Source organism: Capsicum annuum, chromosome 9, assembly GCF_002878395.1.
Source record: "Capsicum annuum cultivar UCD-10X-F1 chromosome 9, UCD10Xv1.1, whole genome shotgun sequence".
Taxonomy (NCBI): domain Eukaryota; kingdom Viridiplantae; phylum Streptophyta; class Magnoliopsida; order Solanales; family Solanaceae; genus Capsicum; species Capsicum annuum.
Window position 1 is genome coordinate 210,997,725 of NC_061119.1, and position 19,994 is coordinate 211,017,718.

At 34.2% G+C, this 19,994-nt stretch overlaps 1 pseudogene; it reads right to left on the bottom strand.

The window, feature by feature from the left end:
* Positions 1–150: 150 nt before the first annotated feature.
* Positions 151–14,519, bottom strand: LOC107847173 (annotated as a pseudogene).
* Between the last annotated feature and the right edge of the window lie 5,475 nt (positions 14,520–19,994).

The following is a 19,994-nucleotide window of genomic DNA, read 5'->3' on the forward strand; positions in this document are numbered from 1 at the left end:
ACATAGAAACCAAACACCTGTCTATAATGTGAAATTTTACATTGGGATATTTATTATGTATTATTTATTTATTTTACTATAGTATTACAAGTAACTAAACATTCTTTAATTAATTTATGCCAAAGATTTGGTTCTTTTCTAGTTCTCAGTCTATATAATAGGATCAACCATTATAAAAGAGATGGCGTCTTTTAAATTATTTTTGAAAAATGTATAAGAATCTTCATCCTTATATATGAATTCCAATGATCTTGTAAGATTAATTAAGCCATGAGCAAACTCCTTGGTTTAACACTTGTGAGTTTGAGGTACTCTTGATTTAAATCCTCCCAATAATTTTTTACCATTTTCCTTATTTCCATGTATGCTTTTTCCTTTGTGACAGAATATTCATTCATATAAAATTCTATAGCAGAAACTACATCTCCTCTATCTTGTTCATCCTGCATTCACAATATAAATAAACAAATAAAATAAAAGATAAAAATTAATTACTTCCTATATATGTTAAATAGCATCATATCATACATATTCTAAACCTTAAATAATACTAAACGCACAATAATTCTTGTCCAATTTATTGTTATATAAAAGGAAAAATCAAATATTTTTACACATGTATTTAAGTATAAAGTCATTCAAACAATTATAAATTTAATTTCTATATGACGACAATATTTAGTTTAGGCGATACATTCATACCCATAAAGATCAAGCCAAAGAGATTAACAGTCAACAGCTAAAGTTATAAACGGTCCTCTAAAGTTGTTCGCATTTTTATTTGAACTTCTCAATAAATCTTTTTTCTTATTAAATATTTCAATCCTTACAAATGCATACCTGTTAAACACTTCTAACAATCAGACAAAAACTAAAATATGTGTCATATATACGCAAATATGTGACACATTTGACAAATTAAATGAAAACATGTGAGATTGAAGTTTTAAAATAAGTACAAAAATAAAATTTAAGTATAAAAAAGAAAACAAAAATCATTTTAAACCTATTTAACCAACCACCATCACCACCCCAAAAATAAAAAGAATTTCAACAATAAAAATATTTTTTTTTCTACACCCATCATATCTTCCCCCCACAACCCACCCACCAAACCCGTGTTCTTTTTCTTTAATCATCAAATCTTTGTAACAATTTTCTTTTACTCAAAATTCTGTCATGAATATTCGTCCTTCTATTAAAAAATAACAAAATAAAAAATTATTTGATATTCATTTTTTTTTTGATTGTTGTAATGTCGCCGGATAAATTGATGGATGAAAGGTCGTAAAATAAGGCTAAAGGGAAGAAGAGAGGAATTTTATCAAGGATGACCATGGTTTACGATCATAAAATATTATAATTTTGAATGTCACATTTGTTCTTGTACAACTCCATCTTCATTCATCGTGTATTTTTGTCATCCTAAAAATAACATAAAAACATAGTTACACTCCATACCTACCTTGCTTATGCAATTCTAGAATTCTACGTAGACCGGGGTGTCACCGGCCCGATTGCTCTTCCCTTGCGCATACTATAATAGCACCCTCAACCTTTATAACCTCTCCCCCCGCCCCCCACACACCCACACCCCACCACCACTACCATCCAAAATCGTGATGCTTCTCTGGGTGCTCAAAATCCCAAGCAGCATACATCTGTCTCCTTCATTCAAGAGTTACAGAAAGTATGACTGTTATCCCTGATTCTCTATCTAATGAGACTATGAGAGCCTCCTCCATCCATCAGAACTTTACCGTTCTCATCCTTACTGCATGTCACTTAATCCTGGTCACAAGTCATCCTTTCTCTCCTCTTATCTAGTTTGTACTACTTTACACGCTCAATAACAAGTGAATATATATCACTTTCTGTGCTACAAACACATGAAGTATTTAATAGGTAGGCATATGTTCAGATTGGAGTGTAATAATATGAAGGGTCGGTTGAGGTGTAAAAGTAAAAAATGCACGAATAACTTTCGAAAGAAGCTGCGTATGACTTTAGCCTTAAAAAGTAAAGTAAAAATATTTAACATAACTATCAATGTAAATAAATTAAATGTCTCTCTCTACTTTCTCTCTCTTCAGGCGCATAGCTAGTGGTGCTACTAGCGATTGCCACCGCTGGCATGGCCAAAGGCCGGCAAAAAAAGGTGGTGAAGCCAGACCTATGGAGGACATTATCGCTGATAAGAGGAAGGGCATGGTGATGAGGAGCTAAATGGGGAATGCTCAGCTAGTCGATTTCAAGTGAAAATGGTGCAATTGGGAGTGACAGTTACTCCACCTAATAGTTTTGTGGCTAATAGATCTATGAGAAGAGCATTTTCAACTCCTAGGATTATTTCAAGTGATGATGTGAAGAACTTAGATGAATTAACTAAGTGTACGGCTAGACAAATCATGCCTGGTCTGAGCTCCCAACAGATCTCTATAGTAGTGACACAAGGAACAACTACCCATACTGTGAAGGCACTGAACCCAGGCTCAACTGAAGGTTCAAGATGGGAGAACCTCTTCATAGGTGACAAAATGGCTTCAAAAGGTTGACTCTTCAATACATTGCTCCCGTAATGCAAAATGGTGACACTTGATTGTGTAGCGGTTGATAAGGAGACTATGCTCTGGAAGGTTTCTTTGATTTTCTATGTGGCAGGTGATTTTCCTACAATCATAGAGGTTACAAGGTTGCAAGAGTAGTAGAAGTTTCAAGATAAACCAATGATCTACTACCATAGTGATGGTTACTTTGTCATAAAGTGCTCATGTGTTGCTGATAGAGATTAAATGGTAGTGTCTGATCCTCATATGATGAGAAACAAGCCAGTGATAGTCAAACCTCAGAGTCTAAAATTTGATTTTAGCAACGAGATAATAAGGACAATTCCACTATGGGTCATGTTCTCGAGCCTTCCTCTAAATTGTTGGAGTATTGATTCCTTAAGTAGGACATCTAGTGGGTTAGGAAATCTACTATGCGCTGATGATTGACCTCTTTAATGGAGAGAATATGGTATGCTAAAGTGTTGATTGAAGTGGATATCACTATTGTCATTTCCTATAAAGCGGAAGATAATGAATCCTGATTGTTACGTATTTGATCAGAGCATTAAGTATAAGTGGTGGCCGAAGTATTGTCCAACATGCTGTCAAATTGGACATGTATGCAAGGTGAAGCCTTCTAAGCCGGTTCCAAAGAAAGAATGATCCTAAGGGAGCAATGATCTGGAGAAGCAAAGAGCCCCAACCTAACACAGAGCATGTCCAAGCTCCTAACTAGTATATAGTGATCCTGGTATAGAGACTGACAAATGGAAACAGGTGAACAGGAAATTCAAGCAAACCAATATAATGCCTAGAGATTTGGAGAAGGTGGATAAAAAAGCATAGTCCTCTACAAGATAGTACTTTCCAATAGTCTTTTGAAGTAGCTTTGCACGGGATTGAGCAGGATAACAATAGTAAGGGGGGAGTGGATGTCACACCCCTTTTTCGCTCGGAGGATTCAAGTCGAAGGATTTTCCTAATTAAAGTGACAGTATTGAATAGGGGTTATTTTTATCATTTTCAAAGTCACCGCTTGAAATTGAGTTATGGTGTTTCAAGTCACCTTTTTAAATCTCTAATCAAAAGGAAATGACTCTTATTTGGTCTGCGAAATTAGAAGATTAGATAAGAAATTCTGTTGACCGAGAGGAAGGTGTGAGACACCCCTCGAATCCCGTGGTTCTAGCACGGGCTTTTATTGACTTATCTTGATTAAAACTATTTTGATAATTATGTTTGTAGGCCTAGATTCGCTCATTTTATTATACTAAAACTCGTTGATTATTTCATATTAAATAAATCGGTGAAAGTTAATTTTTGAAAAATATATGCCAAGATACATTATAGCATCCTTGAATTTTAAAATGTCTCAGAAGATGCGTACACCGCATTCTTAATTGAGACGAATATTTTAAACACACCTAAACTTGCCTAGCGTTAACAAGCATTCATCCGTCTCTTACAACTCGAGACAATTTTCTTATTCATACTTACTCTCTTTGCTTTTTTTTTTTTTTTCAAATTTATAATGAGTTTTGAATTAATCCACAACTCGCCTCGCTCTATCACAAATGGATTTTCCCTTTTTTTTTTTTTCTTTATTGCGATGGCTTTTGAATAAACTCTTATAACCCATCTTAATGTATGTCGCATCAATTAATAAACCTCTCATTATAAATATTTTTCTAGACCTGAACATTTATTATTGGCATATCACTAAGAAATTAAATAAAATCAATAAATCAACGCAACTTAGTATTCTTAACATATTAATAGGTCAACAAAGTACTCCAGATTAACTTAGATAAGATTCGAAACAAATTATAATAAAGTATTTCACGAAAACATGTTCACTGAGGTTATATGATAGACAAATAATTTCCAATTTTACAGTTAATCATTAAATTAAATAGTCAACTACACTTGACATTCTATTAATTAAGAAACCAACACGTTCTTTTATGAATTATTCCTTTTTCCCCCTTCTTTTTTTTTTTTTTTTTTTTATGAATTTTGAAATAAATTTATATCTCATCTTGTTGCTTCTTACTTTTTAATTTAAAAACTTAAAGTCTAGCCTAAGTTCAAATCATTAAATACCCACTAATGGAAAGATTTTTTACAACAAAATCATTTATTTCTTAACTAGGAACTATGCAAGTAATTAATTGAAGTGCAGGAGTGAGATACAAGTTCTATCGTTTAAACATTGGTATCATTTTCGATATTGGAACTAAGTCACACTTTGCCCAATAAATTCTAAACAGTAAAAATAATCATCACTGTTGCTGTCAAGAAATCAAATGGAAAATATGAAACCCAACTGACTATTCCAAATCACGTGAGCATTAAAAAATCTATATGCAATTGAAATTGCCAACGTTTTACAATTAAAAGAAAACTATAAGTAACTTTCGACTCTCAAATAAATAGAAACTTATTTCAAATAGTAGACGAAGAAACAATCGATACGAATTGATTTAAATTCAAGTTTCATATATTCATAAAAATAAACTATATAAGAGAGATCGAGAGTTACCTCTTGTGAAAAATAATTCACAAGGAAAAGAAAAAGAAGTCTTAAACTCAAAATCACGAACCAAACCTCAAACTCCAACTTGTTGTCTGTCTATTTGTTTTCTCGATTTTTTTATTTTTAGGTTTTTGTCTTGGATTCACTACGGTTTCTTTCTTTTCGTTTACTCTTTTTTTTTTCTTCCTTTTTTATTTCCAGCCTTTGTTATCCTTCCTTTTTCTTTCCTTAGTCTCTTTTTTTTTTTTTTTTTCACTTTGATTATCCTTCTTCTGTCCGTGTGTTTCTCTCCTCCTTCATTGTTGTCGTGTGTAATATGTGAGAGGTTGAGGGAGTTGAGGAAAAAAGGGGGTGATTAGGGTAGTTTAGGATTGGATAGAATTTCAAAATTTAAATTTTTTTTAAATAAATAAATAAGTAAAATAATAATATAATAATAAATAATTAATTTTTATATTTTAAAAAATAATAAAAGTTTAAAAATAGTCAAAAATAAATATAATTAAGATAGTACTAAAACTACTAACTTATTTATTTAAAAGAAACATATTTTTAAAAAAAATTGTAATAATTTTTTTTAAATTGAAATAAAATAAAATAATATCCTAAAATTAACTTCATTTAGCTATTTATTTTTTAACTAAAAATAAAAATAATAATTAAAATAATATCGAATCAAATATAAATATTTAATATCGAAAAATATATATATTACACTCGGGTAGGGTAAAAAATCACGTGTCTACGGTGGAAAGCCTCCTAACATCACTCAACTGATTTGCATAAGTGGCCTCCTGGAATGTGAGGGGCATTAATAAGCATTTCAAGCACAAGGAGCTGCAAAAGATAATAATAAGGAGAATATAGTTGTTTAAGCTATCTCAGAAGGGTCACTAAACAGAGAGCATCTCGTATAATTAGAAAGATGTTTCCTTAATAGATTTGGGCTGACAATTATGACCAATAATATATAGGGAGCATATGGTTGCTATGGGATCACAATCAGATGGATTTGAATGTTTTTAGCAGTAGCTCAAAGCTTATACATTGTTCCATCCAGAGAAAGATGGATTGCATGGTTTTTCTTATTCACTGCAGAGTATGGCCTTCATACTATTGTTGATAGAAAGGAAATGTGGAGGGAACTTAGGGTGTTATCGGATGACATTCATAACTTGTGACTCATTATGGGTGACTTTAATGCCATCCTTAATCATAATGATAGATTAGAAAGCCAGGTACAAGAGGCTGAAGTTAGAGATTTCAATGCACTACTGACCAACAATGGGTGACAGTCCTCAGGAAAGTGGATCGATTCAACACATGGACAAATTCTCATGTCCATAGTAGAATTGATAGAGGTCTTGCCAAACCTGCTTGGCTCAGCATGTGGCCACATCTTGAAGCTGAAGGAAAAGATCCCCGATTCTCTGATCATGCTTTGATGTGTGTTGCTATTACACACCCAATGAATAGATATGTTAGTCCTTTTAAGTTTCTTGATCACTTGTGTAACTATAAATAGTTTATGTCCATTGTGGGGGAGACTTGGTCACTGCCAAAACAAGGAAATTACACGGTCAAGGTATGGAATAAGTTGAAAAAGATGAAGGAAGCTATGAACCTATTGATAGGACAGAATACTTAAAAGTAGAGCAAAGGATTAAAGACACTAGAATCAAGTTAGAACACATAAAACACAACTAAGGGACTGTTTTCATGACTAGTCCTTGTTTGATTTTGAAAGGAGCCTAAAACAAGATTTAGAGAAATAGGTCTTTGTTAAGGAGAGCACCATAAGACAGAAATCTAGGATGCAATGGCTTGCACTTGGTGACGACAACTCTACTTTCTTCCATGCTTGTGTCAAGAGCAGAATTGTACAGAATGTTATCACTATGCTAGTCATAGAAAAGGTGAGGTCCTACAAACAGATAAGGGGATTGAGGGTGAGGCTATTTCTAAAACCCCGTACTTTTGGCTAGAATCTAGTCCGTTGTTCCTACGCTTATAGACTCAAACTAGATAATTCCTTGTTAATATATGTGTGGTTATCAATCCTATAGTGTGGGAATACCTTTGAATATGAATTGAGCTCACAAAACCCCCCCTAACTCTAAGACGAGTTGAAAATATTTCTAGCGATTAAGTTTCAGTGGACGTTTAAACTTGGGTCAACTTCCATCGACCATAAATTCTTGTATATATCGAATTAGAGGGCCTACTGTATATCAAATGAAAGGTCTTCGAAGTATATTTCCAACGATACCAAATTTGCCAAAATCTGATACTCGAGTAAAATGTTATAGCTATTTTCGTGAGAGAGGCAGTAGCTGCGCGCGATTAGCGTGCGACGCACGCTCCGTCGCATGCACCTAATTTTCAGGTTCTGTTTTCGCATTTTTAAGGGCAATTTGGACCTTTACCTCACCAAAGTTCTGTCCATAACATAAGATTCACGCCTCAAAAGCTGAATACACTCCATAATTCAATTTTTTCTCTCAAATTAAAACCATAAATCCTTTCCCTCAAGATCAAGAATCAAGATCTTAAGTTCAAGACTCTAAGAAAAGGGTCAAGATCCGGGTTCCATCTGTCAAGATCTAGGTTCCATCTTTCAACTCTTATAGTCTAAGGTACATGGGGTTTATCCTAAAAACTACATGGGCTTGTAAACATTAGAGCATGATTTAAAGATTATTAAGCATGAATTTTAAAGGGGTTTTGAAATCTATATTTAAATTATGTATTCTGAATGTTTCAATGTTACTATTGCTTTGGCCTTGTGGTCTTTTGCCCTAAATTGATTTACATGTATATGTATATGTATGAAAATTGAGATTTGAGATTGTTTGAGAGCACAAATTATGAATTTCCTCTCGTGTATTGAATTAAAGTTTATGGTTTTGTTGGAAAAGAGTTATAATGCATGGTTTACGATGTGAAAGTAGTTTTCTCCATGTCATAGTATTTGAACATGATTTAGAAATGATGAGAGGGTGTTTCTTGAGATATCTATGTTTTGTGTTAAAGAGAAAAAATTGCATGAAATTAAGAATTTTGACATGACCACCTTTGTTTATTGAATCGTTGATAAAGAGAATTGTTTGTTGGTTTCACATGAGTTTTAAAGAATGAGTTTGTTGAAAAGAATTGTTAATATGGTGGTCCTGATTCCATTATTTCATAATAGAGACATAATTTGCTATAAATGGCTCAAAGAATGTGACTTTCAAGTCAATGGTATGACGATACCATGTAAATATATGCCATAACAGAACTAGAGTCTTCAGAGTTTGATTTTCAAAGATTGCATGTTGTAAAGAACTAAAAATGGGCTTAAAGAGGGTTAGGTGGTTACCCGAAGAGGGCACGAGTCAATCGAATCATAGCCTAAAACCGTGTTTTACCGATACGAGTATGTTACTTTTGTACGCTGGCGACGGTCCTGTGGCATAGTAGAGATTCAGAGACTCCGACCCTTGCGGCAAACTTGGGTTGGGGGCTTGGCTGCTGAGTTAAGGGCAGATTTCATATAGCCCGTGGAATTACAGGGTATACCACCTAGCGCAGAAGTAAAACAAAGAGTGTCACAAAGTTCAAATGATTTTATAGAGTCTTTTAAATATGCCTATGTGATTCTTAACATATGATATATTTATGAACTGTTTTAAATCGCTCTCATATATGTTGAATAAAAATTATTATTTTCAATTTGTTCTGCGTACTAGTACAACTGTATTGACCCCCTACCTTTCAAGGTCTGAGGCTCAATCTAGTGGTCCGTCTAAGCAGTAGATCTTTCCAGACAGAATTGCAGAGTTCAGTTGGCGAGCCTTCTATGTTTCAGAAGGCCTGTTTAAATTTCAGACATCTATTTATGATTTTGGTCTACTGAGGGCCTTGTCCGAGTTTTCAGACATCTTTGTTTCATATGTAGTAGAGGTTTCGCAGACGGAGTCAGATATTATTTTAGATGTTGTTGAATTGCAGTCTTTAACATTTTGTGGATTTCAGAGCATGATAACGATCCCATACTCAGTTATATTTCTGCATTTCTTTTCTGTATATGAATGATGTATGTGATTACAAGTTAGATGGGTGTCTGGGCCTTCATGGTTCGAATTGCTCGTCACGGCCAGGGCTTCGGTTCGGATCGTGACACTATTGACTTCTACAAGCGGCTTCTAGGGACATGTGTTGATTAGCTGCCAGCTATTGATCCGTCTATTATAAAAACTGGGCCTTAATTGCAAAGAAAATAATAGATGTACCTTATAACTCCTATTGAGAAAGGATAAATACTAGCAATTCTAAAATATATTAATGATCTAAAATCCTCCGGATGTGGTGGATTTAATGCATGTTTTTTCAAGAAAGCATGGCCTGTTATGGGGGATGAGATTACCGAGGTTCTTCTACACTTCTTCAAAGCTAATTGGATGTATAAGGCGATTAACTGCACCATTGTTACATTGGTGCCAAAGCTACAACACCCCACTTCTATAAAGGAATTTTGTCCTATCTCATGTGGCACTTGCTTTATAAACTTGCCTCTAAAATTCTAACTAAGAGGCTACAAAAGGTGATAGATGTTGTAATTGATCCGGGACAGGCTATTTTCCCCCCTAACAGAGTTATAACTGAAAACATCTTACTTAGCCATGAGTTTGTTAAGGGGTATACTAGTTAAGAGATCTCACCCTGATGCATGCTCAAAATTGACATGCAAAAATCATATGACTCGGTTGAATGGCCTTTTCTTGAGCAAATCCTGATTAGCCTAAATTTTCCCATGGTATTTGTGTGGTGGGTGATGACTTGTGTTACTACAGTCTCCTATTCTATCTTGATAAATGGTAAACCTACAACCCTTTTTGTCGCAAAGAAAAGTCTGAGATAAGGGGACCCTCTATCCCCATTCCTCTTTGTAATAGTAATGGAATATCTAAGCTGAGGAAATTAGGGAAGGAATCAAACATTAATTTCCATCCTAAATGTACTAAGTTGAGCCTTATTCAATTAGGGTTTGCAAATGATCTTTTGTTATTTTGTAGAGGAGATGTTGGATCAGCAGCTTTTTTATTCCCAATTTCAAAGCTTCCCCAAAGCTAGTGGATTGGTAGCTAACCCTACAAAAAGCTATGTATATTGTGGAGGGGTATCCGCTAAAGTACAAAATGACATTTTAGAGGTGCTACGTTTCTCAAAAGATTAACTTCCTATAAAATACTTGGGTGTTCCTTTGAGTAAAAAAAGGTGTCTATTGTCGAGTGCCGATCTTTGATAGACAAGATCCTTTGTAGAATTAAGTCTTGGCCTCAAAATTCCTTTCATATGCCAGTAGAACCCAATTGATCAAGTTTGTGCTTCTATTCAGGTATTTTGGGCTCAAATTTTTGTTCTACCAAAAGAAGTGCTTCAGGTTATAGAGGCAACTTATAGAAGTTTCCTATGGTCTAATTGGAACAAAACTGTTATTATCAAGTTACTGTGGAACATATGTACAAAGAAAGAAAAATTATGGGTCAAGTGGATCCACTGTTACTATTGTAGTAACAGGGTGATATATGAAGAAGTACCAAAGAGGCCTCTTGGATTGTACAGAGGATTTTCAAAGCAACTAAATACAACGAGTAGGATAGGATAAACATGGTTGAATTACTTGAGATGCAACAGGTATCAATTAAATAAGTCTACTTGAAGTTGAGAAGGGAGTTTCAGAAGGTTGAATGGTGTAGACTGATGTGTAATTATTTGGGGATCCTAAATGGATCTTCATATTGAGGCTATTTGTTCTTCACATATTATATACCAGGAACAGACTGAGAAAATGGGGTTTGGAGGTAGAAATCAGATGTGGCCTATGTGATTTCTCGGATGAGAATCATTCGCACATGTTTTTTGCTTCTCCTGTATCAGCTTAGGTTTGGCAAAAACTACTTCAATAGATTTGAATGTCTAATACCTGCAGAATGGAGAACTGAAACTTCATGGGCTATTGCATATGCTAATGATAAGAGTAGTCAAGCTGAATCTTACAGATTGGTACTTGCTGCTACTGTCTACCCTTTGTGAAGGGAAAGAAATCTGAGGATTTTTCAGCAACAACAAAAATCAGTGGAGCAGATTACACGGTTGATCATTCAGGTGGTTCATGGTAGAGGTCGATGTCATGATAAGGTAGCTCAGTGGTTAGAGACTCATAATTTCATCCTACCCAGAAGGGGAGGAGGATACCTTGTGACTGTATTGAGTGAAATCTGTTAAACCTCTTTGCACTGTGGGTAGGTAAGTTGAGTAGTTGCTAATGCGCTAGAGCTCACTGTCCAGTGCTAGGTTTTTTGTGTTTGTTCTTTAACGTTGACTTCGGTAATAAAATTTGCTTATTTACCAAAAAAAGAAGTTAAATCCAAAAATTATACCATACACTATATACCTCATGTGATGTAAGGTCATTGAGTAATCTTCCAATGATAGATAAAGCCTCAAGTATCGGAGGTTCACTTGCTAACCTATCAAGTGCATCTTTAGTTGCTACTTAATTTTCCAAAGCCTACACAAGAAGCAGTTGCAAACAATTGGCAACCACCTGATGAAATTCCATTCTTTATATACTGCTTCAATGCTGGCACTTTCTTCTCATGATACCATTAAAATTCTCCTAAAGAATCTAGTTTGATTGATCAGTTATAAAAACTAGAAGGCACAATAAATTAATGTCTCAGATGGCATTTATGCCTCCAATTTTGGATACTTCAACAACAACAACCGACCCAGTATATTCCGACAAAGTGAAATTTTGGATACTTAAACTTGTATAAAGTTGAATAAGTAGATACACCGTCCTACGCGGGATCGTAAAATCACGTTCGATATATGTGTCTACTTGTTCAATTTTATACAAGTTTAAGTGTCTATTTGTGTACATCTAAATTTGAAGTGTTATCAACTGATCAAGTCAATATAAAGGGCACATTTATGTATTTTCATCGTTGGTGTTGATCAATTAAAGTAATTGTTTGCTACTTTATTGATAATAAGTACCTCAGTTATGCAATAGTCAATTAGAAATGACTGGTTTTCACTTGCTAACTCCTCCTCAACTTCATTGAAAACATCTAGAAGACCACGATAAATGATCTTCATATATGATGGTAACTGTTTTGAAGCATCAATATTCCACCTACATATTTCACAAACATCGAAATCATTCAAATCATATTCTATTGGGACAAAAGAGCATGTGTATGATTGTGTATAACAAAAAGAATTACTACCTTTCAATTGACTCTGCAACGAGAATAAGTTCATTTAGTGTTTCATATATATCATACGTGTCATCTATAATTGAAGTGAAGAATAAAAATTTTGTAATAATTTCCTCCCAAAGCTATACTGAGGCTCATAGTAGGAGCCTAAACTCCAAAAGTATAACTCAGCCAATCTGTCTCTGACATAAGGTAATGCCTTCACCACTTCCAATTCTTTCCACCACCTACAACAAATTGAGTGTTTAATTGGAAAGTGTTTGGATTTTAATATTTCACCAAAGGTTAAGATGTGTGCGCGGAGTTACCTTGTGATATCACCAAACACTTGATTGCATAATTCATGATTTTCTTGGTAAAATGATATGTATTTCCTTATTTCTACCTTTACCATACCATCTTTAATTGGAAACTTCAGTGCGTTATTGACTTGTTGTGTAAGCTGGGAATTGGTCAATTCAGGCAAAATTAGTTTCAATTGAGTGATAGTGAAATTCAATGCTTCGTTCAGAATTACTTCGCCATGTACTCTGTATTGTGCTGCCTCATGTAAACTGAATATTCCATGCACATCGTTAACCAATTCTTTCTTGAAATCTCCTTCGTCGTCGGTGAACTTCCTAAAAGCATCTACTTCAAATTTTGGACGAATTAGATAAATCATATTTTCATGAAACTAGTTTTTTCATCCTTTAATTTGAACGATACTTGCCACATGAGACAAGATAACCTTGTTGCCTAAGTAATCGAAAGCATAGTGCAATAGCATGAAGGTCATCGCCATCAACTTCCCCAATCCATTCTTCATAATGAGTGTACATATAACTCAATGATTCCTCAATCTCACGTTCAAAATGATAAGCTACACCAAGACGTTGAATTGTGTTGATGAGATGAAGCGTTTGCAAAGAATTTGAAGGAGCCATCACTAGCATCTTTCTTACTTCTTCTTTTAGGTCTTCATGTTGCTTCTCTTCCTCCTCATTAGCCACCTATTTGGGAATATATATGTTACTCATATGAATTTGTTCAGTATGTATATTGACACTATAAAAAATATTTACTTATTTACCGGTAGATCGGCATACATAAGAAAATGGTCTCCCCAAGCAGTTGGACGATGATTGCCATCGCGACGACTAATTATAACCTCGTCAGTTGCAACGGTTTGTGTGCACAACTCCATCTTTCAGCTTCTCCTCTTGAAATGAGTCACAAGTACTGTTTTGTAAAGGAAATGAACCAATTGAACAAACACGAATTAGAGTAAGCCAATGGTGGAGCTACATTATAAGCATACATATTAAATCTTGAATATCCTTAACGAAATTTTTAATTTAGCTACTGAGGTCAGCCTGATGCAACCCTCAAAAGATTGATTAACATGCAAAAGTTTGTTTGTGGTATAATTTGAATCGATGTAGTGCGTGTCATTCACACATCATGAGTTGCACTACAACGCTAGAGGCAAAAATTTCATCAACTTACTATTTACTGCTAGTAGTATGAGCTACCCTCACTACTAATTTTTCCATCCCGTCAAAGTTACATAAATTTCAATTCTTTTATTGGAGCTAATTATTTTCTTTCTCAATTTTTTCCTAAATTACTGAAGATTCTTGATTGTGTTCACACGGATACATCACATTCTTTAAGATACATCACTTAATTTGACCCGGATACATCATATTCTTCCAGATACATCACTTAATTTTACACAAATACATCACAAAATTGATGTATTCGAAATTTAAGTAAAATTAGAGATTTATGTAATTATTAAAAAAAGTGAGATTTTAAATAGTCATGATAAGTTAAGTTATGATATAATGTAATTTTTCTATCCACTGTATATGGAATTTTGAGCATATTCCACACCTACTATCAGTAACTTTTTAAGAAGAAAAATTAATATTACTCCACTTCCATACTTCTTTGCAAAATTATACTGTTACATAAATTAATCTAGATTAAAAAATAAGAATATTAGAGCATACCTTAAATTGATCTTAGTTCCACTGCCAACTTGCAAATTACTCAATACACTGTAGCATGAAGAGTACTCCGTTCCTATTTATAATGCTTTAGAGGTTTTGTAAAGTGGCCAAAAAAAGCTATATACTGTGAGGTCCTTCCACATATATAGGCTCAAAGCCTATCTGTACTTTGGCTGAGATTTATTGTTAGAGGTGGTTTGGTTGGAAAATAAATTATCACGGGATTAATAATTTTGATATTAATTATCTATTCTTCAGGTGGAATAAAAATAATACTAAATTGCAGGATAACTAATTCTAAAATGAGTTATCTCATATAGTTTATTGCAATCAAATATGAGATAAGTTTATCCTAAAATTAATTTCGAAATTAGTTATATGGTATACCAAACGAGCCCTAATTAGAGAGTAACAGTTTATGTGGGTGCAATGGAGGAGCCAGGACAAGTAAAAATAAAAATGATATTTTTAATATAATGGATAAATAGAAGTCAACTGAGAAAATATTTAGAATTCAAGGATCCGCAACAGCACAAGCAGACAAATCGACTGTCGATGGGGTGTACAAAAATCGAACCAACCAATAAATTGAACCAGTAAAAATGTTATTGGTTTATTGTTATTGCGTTATTGGGTTAACGAGTTTTAATGGTTTTATAAATTTTTTTATTGGGTTATTGATTCGATTCGATTTTTTCTAATTGGGTAAATCGATAGCCTAATAAGAATATTTCAAATTACATTTTAGCCCTACTTATTATATATAGATATATAGATATAAAACCTACTCTATATTTTTCTTTCATTTCTGTAAACCTATTCAATTTTTCGAAAACTTATTTAAGCTTGAAGATTCTTGTAAAATAAAACACATCATGTAGAATTGTGGTGGGGCCCTTCCCCGAACACCGCGCATAGCGGTAGCTTTAGTGCACCGGGCTACCCTTTTTTCTTATCGATTAAACCAAAAATCGAACCATTAAGGACTAAAAGCCGATAAACCAAAAATCGATAAAAAATATCTTATTGGTTTGATTATTGATTTAACATATTTAAAAATTGATAATTGGTAAACCAAACCGATAATACATAAAATCGAACCGAACCGACCAATGCACACCCCTAACTGTTGACATGCTGCCTGCTTATTGCCCTTTGTAAAGGTAAATTTAAGATTTTAATTAAGGTTGTAGTTTGTTATTTGTCAATCTTAGTCGTAGTTGTACCTCATATGATAATTATTAATTTTTAGGTTAAACCAAGATAATTATTGTTTATTAGTTTAATATATAACCAAGTTAATGCAGAATTTCATTTCGAATATGTCACAAGTTGATACTTCATCTCACACAAGTTAGTAGGAAAAAAGATATTAAAATTTTAATTAAATATAATAATAAAATTTTATCAAAAAAAGTTTCTTGTTAAGCTAGGTGCAACTCTCATTTATAGAAAAATGTTTTTAGTAAAAGGAGATATTTTATTACATACTAATAATCTTCATTACATAGCATTAGGGCAATCGTGCCCAGGAGCAGACTGTAACTAGAGAAAATTGAAGAATAGTTGTCTTTTAAGTCTTGAATGAAGGATTGGTGACATTGACCAACAGATAGGGTCAAACATTATTAGGAAACTTGATCAAGTTAATTGTGAACTTGATTAATATTTTCAAAACTTTCTAATTTTTTCAAAAATACAAATCAACCCAACCCACACTCTTTTCAATCCAAATCAACCACTCTCTCCTCTCTCTCGACAGCTTCTGTCAACTCTCTCCCAACCAACAGTTCTGCAAAATTTCTCCCTTCAACCCCCGACGACAAATAGTTGGGCTTCGAGTTCCCCTCTTCAATTCAATCAACCTGTCGCTCATCCCTCTCTCGACATCTTCTCTCAACTCTCACCTAAACTACGTTTTGCAAATTTATTATTTCAATCCTCGGCGACTTCAACATCCGACTACAAATAGTTGTGATTCCAGTTCCTTTTCGACTTCAATCGACATGACAGCCTTGCTCTTCGGCCACAACAGCTTCGAATTCTTCATCAGTCTTTTTCTTCTTTCACAGGTAAAAATTTATGGCCTTTTTAGTTTTGAAGAAAACGAGGAACTTGAGCCAACTTCTCTTATAGTATTGGTTAACAATCTCAATATTTGTTGCACTAATTTGAAATGCGGTCTGAATAAAACTCTAATTTCTAGTATTTCTTCTCTTCTCTTCTCTTTTCGAAGTGAATTATGATATTTTGTTGTTTGTTGCATTTTTTGAAGTTTGATTTTTATTGTTTGTGTTTATAAAAATAAAAGGACAATTTGGTTTGTTTTGTTCTGTTTTTGTTCTTGGTAAAAATGGTGAAATTGTTGTTTTTTGTTTAACAAAATTGTGCTACTGTTTCCTTCGACAGATTACCCATCTGGTGCAACATATTAACTATCTGATGCAACAGATTCATCATATGATGCAACAGATCAACCATCCGATGCACCAGAGGAACCATCAGATTATAATTCTGATGCAACAGATTAATAATCTGATGCAACAGCTTTACCATATATTGCAATAGATTAAGCTTCGGATAAAAAATTCGATGCAACTAATTAACCATCTGGTTCAATGGAAGAACCATCAGATTAATGATCTGATGCAACAGATGAACCTTCTATTGGATAAAATCCTACCAACTCTTCCTACAGGAAAAGTCCAAGACTTGATTTTTCAACTGATAATTCATCCGCCGCGATAGACAGCCCTATTTTGGAAGAAATCTAAACAATATTGACCGTTGATAACTGTTCCAACAGATCACTCATGTGTTGCAACAGATGTGTGACCTGTTGCACAACCATTCATCTTTCTCAATAGATGAGTGATATGTTTTGTATTGTTGCAACAGATTACTCAGCCGTTGCTACAGATTATTTAACTATTCCAACAGATCACTCATATGTTGCAACAGATGATGTCATAACAGTTGTGTGATATGTTGAACAGACCATTCATCTGTCTTAAAAAATGAGTGGTATGTTTTGTATTGTAGCAACAGATTACTCATCCACTGCAACAGTTTGGTTATATGCTGCAAGATCTGTTGCAACTGTTATTTTACTATTTTGTTTATTTGATTTACTGTTATCCTTTTTTAACGATGCATTAATCAACAATAATATATTATTTTATGTTCCTGTTAATTTTAGATAATATGGTTCCCAAAAGAACAGAAACAATCAAGTTCAAGTAAAGGAACAAGTGAAGCAGCTAAGCTACATCCACCACTCTATGAGCTTACTTTACAAGCGTTATCTCAATCGAGAGCAGAATATAATAAATACAGGGAGGATAAATGGTTCAAAAGAGATGATGCAGATGCTAATAGACCTTCCACCGAAGAGTTGGTCAAAGTCTTCAGCATTGATCGTTATCCTGCGAGAATGCAGAGCGATGGTGCTGTAGATTTAACGGGTGATTTCGTGGTTAAGTTAGCCATAGGAAAATTTTTCGACACCTTCAGAAAAATACTTCCAGAACAAAAATTGGATGCTTATTTCAGGGACAGCTGCTTTGGGAAATATCTTGATTTGCTGGAGGACAACAATGCTCATTTCCAAATGAAAATGGTATATGAACTTCTCAAGCGTAGGTTTATGTATGAAAACAAAGATAAGATGGATGAGGTATGGATAAATTATTGTGGCATACCTATTTGTTTTGGTTGGAAGGAGTTTGTCATAACTACTAGACTAAAATTTTATCCTCCTTCTCAAGTTATACCTATTCTAACCCAAAAAAAAGCACCCTACACACCCAAAAAAGGCAAAGGCAAGGCGTGTGATCATGATGACCTGGTGTCCATTGTTGGTCCAAGCTTTAAAAGCAAAAATTTGATAGAAACGTTGAAAGGTAAAAGACTTTCAAAGAAGCACAAGCAGTCATTGTGCTTGGTTTGGTTTGTATATAATATTCTTTGAGCAAGAGACGTTAACAACAACATATGCCTCGGTTTAATAAAGCTCTCCGAGAATCTTGAGGCGTTTAACAGCTATCCATGGGGGTATGAAAGCTTCAAAATGACTTTTAAATATTTGTTGACTCCATTAGCGCCAAAAACAGTCAACTTATATGGCTTCCTATGGGCTTTCATGGTAAATGTTTCTTTCTTCTATTATGATATCATTCATTTTTTCGCTCAATAATGGTTTTGATTTATTGGCGTTATTTTATAGGCTTGGGCGTTTGAAGCCATTCCTTATTTGAGACAACAAGTGAACTACCAGGAAGGAGTTTCTTGTCCAAGAAGCTTGAGATGGTTGTCGGCCAAAACTCATAAAAATGCAAAATTTTTTGATCTCTTCAACCCCCCCGAAGGATGCAGTAAGTATAATTATAATTAATTTTTGTTTTAATTAATGTTTTTTTTGAATGTTCTAATCATCATTCTAATATATGTAATGATTTATGTTAGAATGTGCATCCGTCGCTAGTTCCGACCAATCGAGAGTTGAAGATGCCATTTTTTCTTACTTTACGGTCTGTGCAAACTTTATCGGACCCTTAGGTCATCGACAGAATAAAAATGGAATTATTTGGAGCAACAACCATTACAAGAAAAATAATTTTGGAGGGTGGGCTTGTTGTTGTTGATGGAGCTGTTGGTGGTGGTAGCGGTGCTGCTGTTGGTGCTAATGATGCTCCTCTTATAGTATTTAAAACAAACCATTATGAGTATGATCATACTGGTTATACAGATTTTGCCTCTCCCAGCGAATATTTTGTATGTAAATATCAAGACTGCAGAGCAAAACATGATGTAGTGATTAATGCTATTAATGCATTAACTGCTTCTGTAAAGGAATTGACATCTAAGAGGGGTCTCACTCCATCAAAGAGGATTTTATTTCCATCTGCTCTATTAGAGATTAGGGCTAAGAGGAGAAGGAGAGTAATTTCCAGGGCATTATCAGGCATTCAAAAAACCGAATTGCAACTCCTTTGTCTGCGTGTTGCACTGAGTAATGTACAATATCCAAAGGAGAGCAGCACGAGCTGAAGAAGGTGAATATATTATATGTCTTCCAACTAACAAAACAAACAGACACATATCTATTTCAACAGATAACACATTTGCTGAAAATTATCAAACAGATATATACATCTGTTGCAACAGTTGACTAACCTGTTACACTAGATACTTTATCTGGTGCAACATATGTCTCGTCTATTTTAGCAAATCAAACAGCTCTTCGTACAGCTTTTATTTGTACCAACAGACGACCTATCTGCTGCAACAGATGATTCATATGTTACAACGGATGGTTCATCCGTTGGAAATTATCACACAGGGTCTTTCTCATGTAGAAATTTGCCCCAACAGTTGATTCATTGTTGTATCAGAAATATAATATGTTTGGGATAATTTAAAATAGGATGAAGACCTGTTTGATTTGCTAGAAGAGATGAGTTATCCTTTTTTATTTTGTTGTATCTCCGTGATTAGCATTGACCAATTCTGACTTTCCAGGTGGATGTAGAAGAAGCTACTGCTGAACAGCATTGACAATATGCTACTTTTTTTATGGAACTACGGAGAATAAAAAATGCAGAAACTGTATGCAAGCGACAATGAAGATCTACGACGAGCA